A 5,051-nucleotide genomic window follows, 5' to 3' on the forward strand; every position below is an offset into this window, starting at 1 on the left:
GTTACTCGGTTACTTGGAATCCGAAGGGAGGAATTTCTTCTTCCCTTCTTCGATGGATACTGAATGCAATTGCTTGCAATCCGGTATCTTTACACTTTGCTTCAAGGGGTTTTTAAAACAGCCAACTCCATGACGCAAAATGTCATCGACAGTGAGATTCCCCTCGGTAACCACACCGTCGATTTCTACATCCTTGGCAGGGATGTACACGCGATACTCTCCGTGAAGAGCTCGTAGCCAGCAATTTCGTTTGCTTGCTTCAAGCTACTCACGACAACTCACAGTTTGTTCGGCCTCACCTTCGTAATCTCGGTTACGGCCGAAAAATGTTTTGCCAGGTCTTTGCCAATTTGAATAATATTCAATGGCTTCTTTATGGGCCGGAAAAAAACAACGTAGGGACCGCCAGCGGCATCTGGGTAAGCTTTTACCCGCACTTCCGGTACTCTTGGTACAGGACTTGGCAAAGGGGAGGGCACAGGGGAAGGTAGGGGTGAGCTGATGGGAGAAATTTCAATTTCTTCCCCGTTTGTTTCCACATCCAGGAAAAGCTGCACCTGCATGTCGTCCATTTTGCGGGAGCGTTACGCTCTACCGCACACAAACGATAAATATTCGAATATGTGGGGGGGGGGGGTCCAGGAGTCGATATTAAATTTTAAAAACAATTTTTCAATCTACAATGGATCAAATAAAAACAAGATAGTAATACTAATACTAATAACAATAGTAATAATAATAATAATAATAATAATAATAATAATAATAATAATAATAGTAATAATAATAGTTATAGTAATAATAATAATAATAACAATAATAATAATATCAATAATAATATTAATAATTCGGTACCGTTTGAGAAGGTGGGGACTCGACGGGGCTTAGCTGCTAGCTGCCGAGCGGGTCGTAGGTTGCGGATAACGATACGGCCATAAAATATAATGGTTAGTTGCGAATACTTGAATAAGCAATCCCGGACAAGCAGCGAGGATGGTCTATGGATGTGGCGGGGCCTAACAATGGGCTTTGTTGAGCTACCTAGAAATACCACAATATCCGAAATCCAGTCCTGACAAGCGAGCTGGTACCGCTATAAGTACCTAAGCCCAAACCCCTACCAATCGGTTAGGCTTCCGATTAAAAAAGTGAACCCAGAATGGAGACACGACATAGAAGAAATAGGCCAATGCGATCGCCCGAGGAGGGAGCCCTTACTGGAGCTGGTCCTGGAACAGGGGACAGAGCGAGCGGCCAGCGGCTGGAGGAGAACGAGGTGCAAGAGCGGCTCTTCAGTCAACGGGCACAGCCCGTAAACTACACGCAAAACAGTCAAAGCAGCAACAGACACCACCAAGGCACTGCTGCACCTGCTGATGATGCTGCGACCGACCGTCGTCAGTCGCTCACGTTGGCAGGCCGTCAACGGCAACGGATCATGTGGACTAGGGAGATGAACATGTATGTGATTCGTTGCTACCACGTTTGCACGAAGTTGGAGACGGATATGTCTGGCAGGCCAAAAATGCTAGACATGTTCATTGAGCAGTACCCTCGGCTTGCCAACCAGTTTGACCGGAACAAGTTGTACAGCCGACAGCGAGCAATACTATCCAACAATATGCTCACTGTGACGGAGCTGGACACCATCAGACTGGAAGTGCAGAGGGAGTTAAGGGAAGGGAATGGATCGAGCGATACGTCGAGCAGGAGTTCTGCAGGGCATGATGCATCGGTTGCGAGTAAGGAGCCGGAACAAAATGCATCGATAATCACGGCAGTGGAGGAGCTACGCGCTTCGGAACAAACAATGGACCAACAACGACAACAACTACGAGACGAACTAGCTTTCCAGATGGACACAGCGGTTACACAGTTTCGGGGAACAGACCCCACTTCCCGACACAGAATACCAAAACTACAGTATTCCTACCGGCTGACGAATGCAGTAAGAACCTTCAACGAGGATATTTTGCCACAGTATTCGGAAGCCGCTGAGAACCTTGAGGAGCTGCAGTTTATAGTGTATTGCGCAGCTGTAGCCGTCGTGAGAACCCTGGGACTACGGACCTATCCCCAAGGTAACGGTGATGGTCGTCCCTGTCCCAGTGCACAGAAGCCCGCATGGATGCGACGACTGGAATTTAGGATTGCAACTTTGCGGGTGAAAATCGGTCGGTTGACACAGTACACGAGGGGAAACCGATTAAGGAGGCTGGTTCGTCAAATAGCGGAAATCGTAAAGCCCGCAGAGCTCCGAGATCTCAGTGAACTCAAAATCACGGAGATTCTCGACACCCATGTACAACGGTTGAGTGCTCTTGCAAAACGGATGCGGCGTTATGGTGAATGTTCGAGACAGAAGAAAGAAAATCGGATGTTCAGCACGAACGAGAGAGAGTTTGATAACCACATCAGGAACGACAAACCTGATTACAGCGAAGGGGTTCCGGAGATTGGCGAAGTAACACAGTAACACAGCCAATTTATGGGAGAACCCCGCTCAACACAATGACAGCGGGATGTGGTTGGTAGGAGAGGAAGAACATTGTGATGGAATTGAACGCATGGCTGCTGCAGTAGTAACCACCCAGGATATCCGGGAGGCTACGCGGTATACCAGGACTGGGCCGCACCCGGACCAGATTTTCTGCACAACTTCTGGTATAAAAAACTGTCAGCTGCCCACGGACGACTAGCGGAATGCTTCAACATGGTGCTAAGAGACCCCCAGGAGTTACCAGAATTCATCACGAAAGGGGTAACCTACCTCCTACCGAAGGATCGTAACACGGCTAATCCAGCTAAGTACAGACTAATAACATGTCTCTCAAGTCTGTATAAAGTGCTCTCGTCGGTAATCACTCGAAAAGTGCAGGACCATTGCGAGGTGAACAGAGTGATGACTGAGGAACAGAAAGGCTGCAAAGATCAGGTCATCATTGATGCGGTTATTGTTGGCCAGGCAAGCCGAAGCAAACGAAACCTTGTATGGCGTACATCGACTATATGGCGTACATCGACTATAAGAAGGCATACGACTCGGTACCTCACTCGTACCTCATAAGGGTACTGAAGTTGTATAAAATAGACGATGGCGTCATCAGGTTGATGCAGCACGCAATGGGAATGTGGAGCACGTCTCTCCACGTTACCGACGGAGCAACAGTGTTATGGTCTAGAACTCTCAGCATAAGGAGGGGGATTTTCTAAGGCGATACCTTCAGTCCGCTATGGTTTTGCCTCGCGATGAACCCCCTTAGCAGAGCACTCAACCGATGCAGCTATGGCTATCAATTGAAAAGTGGGACTATAAGTACAAAAGTAACCCACACCTTCTACATGGATGATTTGAAGTTGTTTGCGGAATCAAAGGAGAAGCTGCGCCATCTGTTACAGGTGGTGACAACGTTCAGTAACGATATCCGGATGGAGTTTGGTGTCGACAAATGCCGACTTGTCAACCTTCATCGAGGCAAATTAGTGGACGCCGACAGTTTCCGCATCAACGAGCGAGATGAAATTCGAAGTATGGCTGAAGGTGAATCGTACAAATACTTGGGTTTCCTGCAACTGAAAGGTATTCACCACACCGCGATCAAGAAAGAGCTGCAGGAAAAGTTCTTGTATCGTGTCAGCCGTATTTTGAAGTCCTTCCTCTCAGCCGGCAACAAAACGAAAGCAATCAACACGTTTGCCGTGCCACTGTTGACATATAGCTTCGGGGTGGTCAAATGGACCAAAACGGATTTGGAGGCGATAGAACGCGCGTTGCACCACCCAAAATCAGCAACCGAAAGAGTTACCTTGACACGTATTGAATGAGGAAGGGGTGTCACCGATATACAAGCGCTCTGCGCTTTTCAGATACAGCAGTTGCGGAGGTACTTCGTAGAAAGCCAGAATCGTCACGAAATCTACCGCACTGTTTGTGGAGCAGACCACGGGTTCAGCGCCCTGCATCTGGCGCAAGAGGACTACCAGCTGAACTGCGATGTAAAAACTACGGACGAGAAGATCGCAGCGTGGAAGCTGAAAGAGCTGCATGGGACGCACCCCCATCAGTTAGCTCAAACACATATTGATAAGGTGGCATCAAATGCGTGGCTGGTGCGAGGTGATCTCTTTATGGAGACAGAAGGTTTTATGATAGCCATCCAGGACCGGGTCATTGCGACGAAGAACTACCGTAGGTACATATTGCACGAAGAGGTGGAAGATCGATGCAGAAAGTGTAATGCGGTAGGGGAAACGATCGAACATGTCGTCGCAGGTAGTCAGGCGTTAGCAGAGGCAGCCTATCTCGGTCGACATATTGCGGTCGCCAAAATTGTGCACCAAAAACTTGCACTGGAGCACAATTTGGTGAAACAGTATGTGCCCCACTACAAGTACCTGCAGAGCCCGGTTCTGGAGAATAGCTGCGTAAAATTGTACTGGGATCGCGAGATCACTACGGACGTCTTGATACGTGCCAACCGTCCCGACATTGTGGTCTACGACAAAAGGATGATGCGGGTAACCATCATCGACATCGCTGTACCGTTAGATCGTAATGTCCAATCAACATTCTCGACCAAGATTACGAAATACCACGATTTGGCTGAGGAGTTGAGGCAGATGTGGCACCTTGAGGGTGTACGTATAGTCCCGGTAGTAATCTCTGCTACTGGACTGGTTCCCTATGCCCTTATAAATTCCCTGGATGAGTTGGAGCTGAGAAATGAACTACACAGCATACAGAAAGCAGTGGTTCTTGGGACCTGCAACACGGTACGAAGGTTTCTGAACCACCACAACACATCCAACTAAAGCAGACGGTATTAGGATTAGGATCAAACTTGACGAATCCACCGAGCCTAACCCCTTTGGCATTCAAGATAGCCCGGGATAGGTGAAATGTTCCAGCAATATGCTGAGAAGTGCGAAATTCGGATATTAATAATAATATTATAACATAGTAATAATATTGATAATAATAGTAAAAATTCTAAAGGTAATACTTCACCGAACGTCTAAGTCACGACCTCACGGCTGCTTGTAGGATCAAT

General features: G+C 47.7%; 1 pseudogene; it reads left to right on the forward strand.

Annotated features, from left to right (window-relative positions):
* Window positions 1-1,159: 1,159 nt before the first annotated feature.
* On the forward strand, window positions 1,160-4,812 carry LOC129719715 (uncharacterized; annotated as a pseudogene).
* Window positions 4,813-5,051: the final 239 nt, after the last annotated feature.

The sequence above is a fragment of the Wyeomyia smithii genome, chromosome 2 (genome assembly GCF_029784165.1).
Source record: "Wyeomyia smithii strain HCP4-BCI-WySm-NY-G18 chromosome 2, ASM2978416v1, whole genome shotgun sequence".
NCBI classification, from domain to species: Eukaryota; Metazoa; Arthropoda; class Insecta; order Diptera; family Culicidae; genus Wyeomyia; species Wyeomyia smithii.